This window comes from Coenobita brevimanus, chromosome 8, assembly GCF_032717465.1.
Source record: "Coenobita brevimanus isolate Jiangsu-jjx chromosome 8, ASM3271746v2, whole genome shotgun sequence".
NCBI lineage: Eukaryota > Metazoa > Arthropoda > Malacostraca > Decapoda > Coenobitidae > Coenobita > Coenobita brevimanus.
Window position 1 is genome coordinate 15,313,213 of NC_136961.1, and position 12,608 is coordinate 15,325,820.

At 39.1% G+C, this 12,608-nt stretch overlaps 1 pseudogene across 1 annotated transcript in view; it reads right to left on the reverse strand.

The window, feature by feature from the left end:
• Positions 1–2,943: 2,943 nt before the first annotated feature.
• The window catches only part of LOC145405987 (microfibril-associated glycoprotein 4-like), a 13,242-nt pseudogene continuing 3,577 nt past the window's right edge, over positions 2,944–12,608 (reverse strand). Inside the window, exons 3-7 of the transcript XR_013898492.1 lie at positions 11,956–12,122; positions 10,267–10,393; positions 8,112–8,227; positions 6,397–6,656; positions 2,944–2,958 (exon numbers count right to left, since the gene is read on the reverse strand). The product of XR_013898492.1 is annotated as a microfibril-associated glycoprotein 4-like (transcript). The remainder of the gene's footprint in view (positions 2,959–6,396; positions 6,657–8,111; positions 8,228–10,266; positions 10,394–11,955; positions 12,123–12,608) is intronic.

Sequence of the window (12,608 nt, forward strand, 5' to 3'; positions counted from 1 at the left end):
TAAGCCTGGGCAGACAACAACAACAACAATGATTCAATTACCAGACCATACCAGCAGCTCGTCATTTATTACTTGAACAATAAACTTCCTTACTCCACAGATTTCATAGTTCTCAATGTTTCTCATCCTGTTCAACCTTACTCTTGACTTCTTACACTCATATCTTTCCAAGTCGCACAGTCCCATGGTAACCCCATGGCCGCTACAATTACTTACTACTGATCAAAATAATTTAGTCTTAGCCTAGACATAATTCCTAGGTGCACTAGCAGCGGAGAAAGGGTTACTCGAGATAGTTTCTGATGCCTTAGACTCTTAACATGTCTTTCAATTGAACAAAATCTTCTGAAGTTAGCCTGAATAAAATAACCAAGTGTAGTAGAACAGCAGTACTATTTGCAGTCCCAGGTTCATCCGGACGTAAATCTGGTGGACCATATGCTATGGATTTTCCATGTCCCGCAGCCCATCATCCTCCTTTCGGGGATGGGGAGGGAGTTGATGAATGTTTGTATAAATGGACAGCTCCACCGGCAGGCTGTATCGGTGTCACCATGTAATGGTATCTTTCTCCAACACCTTACCCGGGTGTGGAAGGGATAATGGGCATTTACACACCTTCATGCACTCCTCTCACAGCCTTTTTCTTCAGGCCTCGTTCCGTACCAAGGCATTTGTAGCACCAACCACTTTACTTTCTTAGCCACTGTATTCCTCAGTTTAGGCTATACATTTAGCTCTCTTTTCTGTCGCTGCATCTAGGTACTGAGAACATACAAGAGTTTTTTAGAGGGCACGGAGATAAAGCATTATTCTACTGCTTTGATCACATGAATACAATAGCATGAGGGATGCAATTAGAACTCAAATAAAACAATTCACTGTGCTTATTCTGTTGCATTAAAGTCATTATAAACAGACAAAATAAAAGCATTGAGTTAGCTTAACGTTATTTATTGCAGTATTTGGTAAAAACAAAAATAAATGAGATGTGACAGATTTTCTTAGTTACAAAGTAGGTAATATAAAAACAGCTACCAAAAAGTACAGAAAACAAAAAAATTATACATCTGAAAGCAACGTAGTAGGGTCGAGTGCTGGATGAGGGTGTCGTGGGTGAAGTATTGCTTGAGTAGGACCTTGGCAAAGAGGTACGTTACATCAGCAGACGAAGTATTGAGTATTGTAAAGTCTGCTTTGTTTATGCCACGTTCCGAAGCTTTGCAATCGTTTCTTAAAGCCAGAGTAGAGGCTTAACTGTTGGCAGACCAGTCCTTTGTGATCTTCCCTGCTGCTCTCCATTTCTAACTTCGTCTTTCTATTTGACCAATTGAAGACGCCTTTCAGGAACTAAGTTTATAAATATAAATAAAATGGAATTGTAAGGCAAAAACGGTTCGATCCCGTTTACTTAAGATGCAGTAACTTTTAGGGTTTGGGAATGGAAGAACGAGATACATTGGTGCTTTCTTCACGGACTCTTTGGGCGATGGATAGATAAGAAGACTCCCTCCCCCCCCCCCCTTTTTTTTTTTACTCATGCGTTTTTAAAGAAAGGGGTTAGGGATTTTTTTTACCCGTTCATTTTTAAAGAATGGAGTGAGGGAATTCACTAAGACCGGAAAAAGATGAACTGATGTTTAAAATTCTGGTGACAAGGCTTGAATATAATCTACATTTATATGGCAAAGGGATTATAGAGTCAAATTTTATAGTCCTGTAAAGGTTGGCTATCAGGATAAAAAAATGTTCAGAATTGTCAGGATTTCAATTGTTTTACCAAGCTAGTCTGCAGTGACTTTCAGAATAACTATCGTTACTCCGTCTTCCCTAGGGACATTATTTAAATCATACCTTTTTGTGTCAACTGTTCCAATTTTAACCTCTTTTCCAGCACTACGGTCTAAATGATGATTTTTTTGAAGGAAGTTTAATATTTGAAGAGGAACATTTGTAAAAATATTCTGGCATTCTTTTAGCATTTTATCTCTGCATTTTGTATCTTCACTGATATTTTTCAAGGTATCATATAGTTCTCAAAAACCGGTTTCTGTTTTGCCCGTTTGATACTTATCCCTTTGCTAATAGTTCTTCATTAAGCTACATTTTTTCCAACTCCTCTCTGCTTTATACTGTTAAGTTTGTTCAGTTCAATTTTCTTTATCTTTTTTTGCTTTGGTTTTTATAATTTAATATCGCTTTCTTCCCATGGAAATCGTTTGTTACATCAGTATACATGATATATGTGGCAGCGATCGTGCTTCCTATATTTGCTGTTACTCTCTTCGTTACAGTCATGAAGTGACAATTCGCAGTTTTAATACAATCCATCTTAGCAGTTTACAGCTGGATGTCTTTTCAGTTATCCTCCCTCAAGATATTATTTCTTTATCACGAGTGCTTTCTCTGGTTCTGAAACTGAATCTTACAGTAAAACCTATCAATTTCCTATCATTATTTAATTTACTATTGCATTAAAGAAGAGAAAAACCTGTACCTTACACAGGAAAAATTATCCAATATATTACCATTATGCCGAGAATCGAACCCGGGAGTCTCATGTGAGAATCAGGCAACAATTCACCTGAGAGTCCCGGGTTCAATTCCAGGCATAATGGTAATATATTGGATACTGTTGTTAATCACAACGCTCGTAGCACTATTTCCCATATTTGTTATTATAGGTATCAGGTTTTTGGTTAGGCTGAGTTAGGTCAGAAGCAGAGACATAACTGAAAATTTTAATCTCAGTTTAGATGCGGGAGCGTTTTTAGGAACTAAGTGTCCGCCATTCACCTACTAACGATTTTCAGAAACAAGGAGCTATAATGTGGGCGAATGTAACGCTGCCTCATTCAACACTGCTGTATATTTCTTTCAGTAGTAGGTCACAATAATCTTCTCACTGCAGTACTCAGACGTGAGTATTATATACTTATTGAGTCAAAGCGGTTCTACCTGGCAAAGAGAAACACAGTGAAGTCAGGGCCCTAAGAATAAAGTTACAATGCAGCTGGAGCTTAACTGTGATGGGGCAATAAAAGATAAAACAGTAGGAAAGGGCAAGTTCTACTTCATTCAGCAGAGGAGAAAAGAAAAGCTATGAATCCAGAGAGTACACGAAAAAATTAGCTATCTTTGTTCAAGTTAATTCCTGGTGGGTTTATTCAGCCAAGGAGAAAATGCAGCTATTAAGAGAGAGTAGAACCGACTTTAATGTACACGTACTTAAGTCCCAAAAGCCACTAGTTCAGAGAAGGTAGAACTTCACGGTTGTTGTTATTATTATAATTATTATTATTATTATTATTATTATTACTGTTATTATTATTATCATGATCATCATCATCATTATTATTATTATTATTATTATTATTACTATTATTATTATTATTGTTGTTGTTGTTGTTGTTGTTGTTGTTGTTGTTCATGATGTTATTATTATCATTATTACCTCCTCCAAGGAGGATATGTTTCCACCCCTGTCCGTTTGTTTGTTGGTTGTTTGGTTGGTTTGTGAGTAAGTTTACACAAAAACTACTGGACGGATTTTCACGAAACTTGGTGGAAGAATGGGCCTTGGCCCAGAATAGACTCCATTAAATTTTGGTGCGGATCTGTATAAAGGTGCGGAACCAGGATTTTTTTTCACTTTCTCTAACATTCCGAGATAGGGCGTTTTTCGACATTTTCGTAAATTTTTCAGTGACTATTGCATGGATCTTGATGAAAAAAAAAAATCAGGCATATTTAGGATGTTGGTATCTGCGAATGTGTACGGTTTGGCGTATTATTATTCTATTATTATCCATCCACCCATCATCCAATCCTACGTTGCCCCATGAGGAGCGTCGGAGCCCGGGGCTAGGCAAGTTGGTCCTCACATTTAAGATGAGAGTGACCAGCCTCACTCATCCCTGAGTGGCATTACGCGAGCAATAAACCCCAACCATCCCTTGGATATAAACCTTCACCGGCTCAATCCGATTGGAGCACCTTAATTACCCACTAAACCACCAGGCGCCAAAATTTGATTATATGGTTACCACCCAGCGTAGTAAATTGTTTTCTGGTGTACAAGAAACCATTTGGCTTGTCAGTCAGTGTACAGTCACCCCTAGGCAGAAGGAAGAGGAAAGACTGAAGGAAAGAAAGACAGAAGAGATAGTGTAAAGTCATCCGTAGGCAGAATGACGAGGAAGGAATGTAGGAAAGACAGACAGAAGAGGACGAAAGGAAAGAAGGATGGAGGAGAGGAAAGGGTAGACACCTGAGAGCAGCACTACAACGAGTGAATGGATGGTGAGCGCCCCCACCTACCTCATAATTATTATTATTATTATTATTATTATTATTATTATTATTAATGGTAGGTGGGGGCGCTCGCCATCCACTTACTCGATGTAGTGCTGCTTTGAGTGTCTGCCCTTTCCTCTCTTCCATCCATCCTCTTCTTTCTTTCCTTCACTCTTTCCTCTATCCTCTGCCTACGGGTGACTCTACACTCCCTCTTCTCTTTCATTCCTTCATTCTTTCCTCCTCCTCCTCCTGCCTATGGGTAACTCTACACTGAGTGACAACCCAAATGGTTTCCTGAACACCAGAAAACCATTTATTACGCTGGGTGTTAACCATATAACCAAATTATGGCGCCTGGTGATTTAGTGGGTAATTAAGCTGCTCCAATCGGATTGAGCCGGTGAAGGTTTATGTCCAAGGGATGGTTGGGGTTATTGCTCACATATTGCCACTCAGGGATGAGTGAGGCTGGTCACTCTCATCTTAAATGTAAGGACCAACTTGCCTAATCCCGGGCTCCTACGCTTCTCATGGGGCAACATAGGATTTGATAATGGATGGATGGATGGATGAAGTATTATTATTACTATTTGTATTATTATTATCGAGTATTATTATTATTGTTTATTATTATTATTATTATTATTATTATTATTATTATTATTATTATTATTATTATTATTATTATTTTTATTATTATTATTATTTATTATCATTATTATTATTATTATTATTATTATTATTATTATTATTATAATCATTCGCTGTAGGGCCGCTTTGGGTGTCTGCCCTTTCCATTTGTTCCTTCCTCCATCTTCTGTCTTTCTTTCCTTCATTCTTTCCTCTTCCTTCTCCCTACGGATAGCTTTACACTCCCTCTCCTGTCTTCTTTCCTTCAATTCTTTCTTCTTCCTTCTGCCTATGGATGACTCTACAATGAGTGACAAGCCAAATGGTTTCCTGTACACCAGGAAACCATTTTCTACGTTGGGTGTTAACCATATAACCAAATTATGGCGCCTGGTGGTTTAGTGGGTAGTTAAGGAACTCCAGTCGGATTGATCCTGTGTAGGTCTATATCTAAGGGATGATTGGGGTTTATTGCTTAAATAATGCCACACAGGGATGACTGAGGCTGGTCACTCTCATTTTAAAAGTCAGGATCAACTTGCCCAGCCCTGGGCTTCTACGTTCCTCACGGGGAAACATAGTATTGGATGATGGATGGATGGAGGGAGGGAGTATTATTATTATTATTATTATTGTTGTTATTATTATTATTATTATTCAAGCTTACTACTGGCTATTGAAAAACACAAGAATTGAGATATTTTTAATTCAAGGTTCATTCTAGGTGACTATACGTATCAGAAAACAACGTCTGCAAAGTTTGAGAATTAACATTCTTTAATGAACATAATTCTGAATAATTTCCTCGTCTTTTTTTTTTTTTTCGTCACCATACCCATCGTATACTTTGCTGTGTTGGTCATCTTCATTTTAGTCTCCTCACTATTATGATGTCTCCGTTAGCGCCTTGCTGTCTCCCGACGACTTTTTTCTTCACTTTGGAGACATTTTTCGAAGTGTATGGGTTCTTCACAGCTTAAAATAAATCCTTCATTAGGAGAGATTTTTTTATAACGTGATAGAATAGTCTTACGATAGCAACAACAAAATGAAGAAGACGCTCCTGGCCCTACATCGCCTCACTAAGACAACATTTTTTTTTTTTTCGATTATTTCAGACAATTTAATTAAGCCTAGAAAAAAAAAAATACTGGGGGGTTACATACAGGTTTCATTAGCCTCTTCACTCTAAGAGTGCGTTCTTAATCTGATTACTGTCATTTGGTGATAGTAAGAATAAAATACCTTTTTTTTTTTTTTTTTTTTTTTTTTTAGCTTTTTGATATGGTTTTTTTTTTTTTTTTTTTTTTTTATGTGTCCGACTCTGGGCATAGGCTTCACAGCCTGCTATCAAGGCCCAGCAGTCCTCCTACATACCATACACCTCTACATGTCACCACTTCGGCGCTAACACCCACCGTCCATATTGAATACATGCTAGGGCTGTGTCATACAGGACTGGTGTACTGGTATTAGCGGGGGTATTTTACGACATGTCGGCGGGTCTTCTGGTAGACGATGGCAGCCGCAGCCAAGTTCCCTGAGGTGGATGGTCTTGTAGGAGGCGCCGCATATCTTAGGCCTGATCTTGAGCTGGAGTGAGGTCATCTTCATCCTGCTGCTGGAGCAGGTCACGTCCAGGGTCTGGTTGAGGCCGGCATTGGTGGGGTTGAAGTAGCGGCAGTTGTAGTACCACCAGGCGCCCAGTTGGTTGGCTGCACAGTTGTCTATTTATTAAAAACATTGAGATAAAATTGACTGTAATCCCAGTAAGGTCAGTTATTCATTTGTCATAACAAACTGGTCTCCTTAGGTGCATAGGTATTCTTTCAGTATAGACTGAGGTAGTATATTAACCCTTTCAGTACAACGACATCCGTTATACAGGATGCTCCATGAAGTGTGCCAAACTCTAGGAGTTTAAATCCTAACACTGAGCTCGGAACAGAGTTCTAATCTGGTGATTTATTGGTGTACATCAGTCTCAGTATATGGTACAGGTGTTTGTGCCACTCTGTCACTGCCTGCACACTTGAGTGGCTGGCAGTATTTGGTATGTTTCTCGAGCAAAGTGGGTGAGAGGTTGTGCTACGTTTCCCCACTTCCAACACACCACCAACTTTAGCAACTGATAAAGCTTAGAAACAAGTGGTAGCTAACAGGATGACAGTGGTGAGGCATACATGAGAATCACGCTACGAAAATAGAGGTTAGAACCAACCCACTCCCTGCGGGTTTAGTGAGCAATATATATACATTTCAATTTTTCTATGCTGGTGCAGACAAGGCAGGGGAATTTAAGATTATGCTCTGACCACATACGTAGTTGGTCATGTGAATGTCAGCGCAGTAACACGGTGATTTGTTCTGGTGGATGTGACTATAATATTACTGTAGTATTAATTTACTCTTCCTTTCACAGGTGCCAAGCTCAATAATATGAAGTTGTGAGCATTAAAAAGAATTATTTTAAGGCCATATCTTCGTATCCTTAGCATTTCTGTTAAACATGAGAATGATTTGGCAAATATACTTTGAGTCTGCAATGAATAAATAGATAGATAGATAGATAGATATCCAGAATTCACATAATATACATACCTTCAACCATGTTCTTGATGTCAGTGCGTTCACTGTGCAATGAATTTTTGAATCTCGACAATTATATTGTGAAATAGCAATATTTATTGTACATTGCAATACTAAGTTATATCTAAGCTAATTTTACTCAGCACAAAACTGTACTGATACTGAAACTTTAAACGCAGTTTGGTCAAAACTCAGTCTTTAGTGATGTCACCCATCTGCCACCAAGTGCCTTACATATGACTGCATTGTGCAATGCTCGACTTAATGTTTTTACCTAGCTTAGCTGGATACTTTAAATGTACCCTCACCGCGGCATTTTATTTTCCCGTTCTAAGTTTTTCACCGTTCCATGATGGGCAGAAGTTTGTTTTTGAGAGAGAGAGAGGATTTTTTGCCAAAAAGACCCCCGGGTGTAGAGAATCTTCGGGTGTAAAATCCCCATAGTTTTGAGATAATTTTGAGTAATCAGCAATATACCATCATGGGTCCAGTTCCCAGGTACTACGAAGCTATGACCACTGATGACCTTGTGGGCGAATATGCTCTCCCTCATAATTCACCATCCCAATCACCCAGCTCCCTATGCTCCTCACCTGAGTATAAATCGTAGTCCTGGTCGATCGTGGTGAAGTAGCGACCTCTCATGTAATTGAAGCAGTAGGTTGCACTGGAGGTGCCCCTGGAACTGCCTGACAGGTACATCTGATACCTGAAATGCTGTACTGTCAGGTTAGGTTAGGTTAGGTTAGGTTAGGTAGGGATAAAAGTTCCCCTACTGTTCCAATTCGTCTGCTTCACATTAAACGTAAGTCCGTCATTTTCTTCTCAGACGCATCATATCGAAAAGAGAATCCTCTATGGGAAGAGGAACATATCAAGCCTACCTCGGGTAAACCTCTTCAATCTGGTGGTGTGTTTTATAGTTTTTATTCTTGCTACATCCAGGCGATTTCATTTAACATTTAAAAGATCTTTATTGAAAGGGTAAATGATGTATACCTGTTTATCTAGCATTTTTAATTTGAAAAATCTTCCCAAAGCTGAAATAAGTATTCTTGAGAAAACAAAAATAAATGAAAAAGAAGTAATCGAAGTGAAGGGGTGAAGGTTCGTTTGTCACTTTCTTCCTTGGTGTATCATATGAAAGCGAGAACGATTTTTAACCCGCCCCATCCCGTCGACGTATGGGTACGTTGCAACGATTTGCATTTGCCAGTCCCGGCGACGTACCAGTACGTCGTGCAATTGCAAGGTCCCTAATTTGCACAATTTTCAATTTTCGTCGTGATTTTTCGTATGTATACACGGGGCACCTTCCTCTATTCCTCTACAAGATGCCAAGCAGGGACAATGCCTTACACCGCATAACATCCCCCCTCCCTCCCTCCCCCCCTCACGCCATTGACTCGGCAATGGACCTGTTACCAGTGACCTGGCTAGTAAAGATATTCAGGGCCAGAGTGATTCCCCAATCGATGACAATGTGGAGGACAATGTTTACATAGCATTAGAAGAAGAAACAGCCAGAAATAATGATCAGGTAATGTGGCAAAAAAAAGATCAGGTATGGTGATTAGTTAGTGAGTGAAACAATGCTTATAATGCCTTTATTACTGCTTGAAAACCAATATACTCTCATACTACATATACATTCGTACCAAATAAATAAATTAATACTGTTTATGAGTGGATAAAATAGTTACCCTCCCATAGAACTCGTTTTCTTTGGTGCCAGCATGTTAGAAAACCCAGTCAGGTAAGGAGGAACTCCTACCTGGATTGGGTATTTTAAACCTCAGGTGAGCGATTTCTCTATGAATTTTCGATGTTTCTCACCAAAAGCGAAGGTTTTAGCCAAGAAAAAAAATTTCGAAAATACTTCGGGACTGGGGGATCTCGGAGGTGCGGAAAACCTCGGGACGTGACGGGTTAAGAGCAGTAATATACCTAGTCTCTGTCAGCTTAGTCAGCCAACGGAAGGAAATTGGAAGTATGGTTGGGGAGATATTAAACAAATTTATATTTCTGACTCCCAGGAGCCATTCATTGAGAGCCTCCGCAATATTAGACGTTGTTCATTGTCTTTTTGTATCCTTTTCATTGCGATGGTCGACCATAGATACTCGTATTTCATTCTTGATAATTGTATGCAGTTTACTTCAGTGTAAACTGATGTTGTGTTCCGACAAGGAAAGGAGGAGGGGTTCTTGAAAATAAGAAGAGAAATTCACTTGGAGGTCCGTTCATCAGCGAGGTCCCAGTCACAAGATTCAACGTTAGTTATTAGATGAGTGATTTATGCATAGATGAGAGCGTGACGGAGTAAGTAATGTACCATGAGAAGGGGTCTTTACTGACAGAGAGAGAGAGAGAGAGAGATGCCTTGGAGATCACATTTTTCTAAACCCTCCTCTCTCAAGAGGAGGTGCCAGACATTTATAGAGAGAGATATTAATCAGCAGAGAGACAGAAAAGAGACAGATAGTGGGAGAGGTGAACTGGCCGACATTCTTGATCTGCTACTGTGTATCTACGTGTCTGCTTGTATTTATTTGCCTTTCTTCTTGTTCTGAATCGTTTTCTTTCCTTTATAGCACTCCTGTATATTTGTTTCTTTCATTGTATTTATCACCTGTCTGTTGGCCTTTCAGTCTCTTATTCCTTGTATTCCTTGAACTGTTTGACTGTCTCTAAGTTAACTCCTTTCATACATGCTTCTTTCTCTACTTATTCTTAAAGGCAACTAACCTGTTATCTTCGTCCTCTACCCTCACGGTCTCGTAGGTGGCGTAGCTGAGACCACCACTGGCCAGCTCGACATCCAGACGGAGGGTGTACGAGCGACTGTGGGTCATCGTGTGCAAATTCTCGTTACCTGAGACATGGAAGGGAATAGACGAGAATTTATTGCAAGTAGTGGAAAGGATATTCCAAAGTGCTCGTTACCTGATATATGGGGGAAAAAACGGTGATATTAAGGAGTACAATGGAAAGCAAACAGCAACAGGCCAGTTAGTTTTATTGAGGCTGTTTGTTACTTGAGTGGGTAAAAGTAGCGAACATGTGTAGATAAAGAATACGACAAAGTTCTCGGTACCTCAGATACAAACGAAAAGCCAGATGTGTAATTAAACTGCATTGTGAATTTCAAAGTTCTCGTTACCCCGATAGAATAGAAGACATGGTAATTAAGTCTGGATAGAGTGGTCAGCATATTACAAAGTTATCGTCACCTGAGGAATGAAAATGATAGAACGAGAATGCAGTTAGAGTGGGCAGTGTAATCTGTTGTTAGGTCCTCATATCGTCGGATAAGAAAAAGAAAAAAAAAAGTGAAAATTAAGAGTGGATAGAGTGGAGACAATTTTGTAAAGATTTCGTTACCTGAGACATTGGAGACAGATCAAGGGTGCAGTTAGACTGAATAGTGTATTGCTAATGTTCCGTTGTTTGGAATGGAAAAGAAAAAAAGTTTTTTTGTTGATATACTAAATTCTAGTAGTCTGCTTTTTAGAGCAAAAGGAAAGAGTTTAGTTGGACAGAACAAAATATTACTCTGGACAGAAAAAAATGTGGATGTTATTTGCAGGCAAAGTGGATTAGATTTGGCAAGGTTCTCTTTATCGCGAATGGAAAAGAAATTTTCAGAACTGAAAGTAAATTTGATGGAATTTCGCTGAACTTTCTTGCACTGCATAAAGAACCCAGAATGTCTGTGTAGAGTTATTTCTCCTTTAATCACAAACAAAGCACACTTATTTCGACTGGAAATAGTTTATCTATATACATGAAGGTTGATGTTTGACTGCAATCGACACTTAACTGAGGACTGTAGATGTGCTTGAGTACGGCTGTTTTCATTTTTTTCTCTCTCTCTCTCACCGACAGAGAGAGACGGCAAGAGTGGAAATAGTTTATATGTGTAGATTGTTCGTATTCTAGATGGTATACTGTATACTGAAGTTTTCATAGCACCTCATCCTTAGCGATTGATTTTGAATTTTGCACCTTAACATTCTCTTAGGTATTATTTGAATAGTTTTTATATGTTTCTATAGCATAAAAGATTTACAGTATATACAGAGTAAATTGCTTAGGATGAGGTGTTACTAACTCTCCAAAGTCACTTAGAGTACGACCCAAATTCCTAACTGAGCAATGGATAAGGACGGTTTCTGCTGCCACTCAAACCTTGCACATTAAAACCTACCTCCATGGGTCGTATTTCTAAAGGATCCTAACTAGTTTACAGGACATAGAAGTCACCATTACGATGAACTATTATCACAGATAGTTTTGTACATTGCGTTACTTTAATATTCATACTAAATTAACTGTGATGTGTTTCCTATCTGTACGAATGAAAAGTGGATGTACACACAAGCATTCATTCACAATATCAGATTTGGAAAGTTTACAAATACTCCTAGATCTTACCAATGTAGTATTCTTCGTAGGGATTGCCAAAGCCTTCCTTATACTCAGTCCAGGTGCGGTTGAAGTCTGGCTGGTATGATTGTTTCTGTCATTTGAGGACGACGGTCCAGCCACCTCCATCAGTGTCCATGTCACACCACACCTTCACCCCAGTATTGCACAAGCACCTGGTAACGTAGCTGGGATTACTGTTTTATACTGGTTATTATTTGGAGTGTTAAAACATCTCCTACGAGCACCTGTTATTGAGAATTGGAATCTCTGTTTTGTTCTAATTTATTTGGAGTACGTTTATGCCGTTTTCCTACGAGCACCTGGTCAAAACCTAGGATTACTGTTTTGTTCTGACTTATTTCCATTATGTTTGGTCCTTTTCGTACGATCACCTGTCAACGAGAATTAGGATTTCTGTTTTGCTTTGTAATCTGAATTATGTGTAGCCCTTTCCCTACGAACAACCTGTCACTGAGAAATGGGATAACTATTTTGTTTTGACTGTTTTGGTTGTGTATTAAGCCCTCTCATGCGTGCACCTGTCAATCACATCTTCACATCTTGGTGTATTGTTTTGGTTCTTTATTTAATTGTTGTTCACCACTGAGAAACTTCCAGCGACCTGATGGTTGTGATATTATTTCGATTTAAGAGGTTAC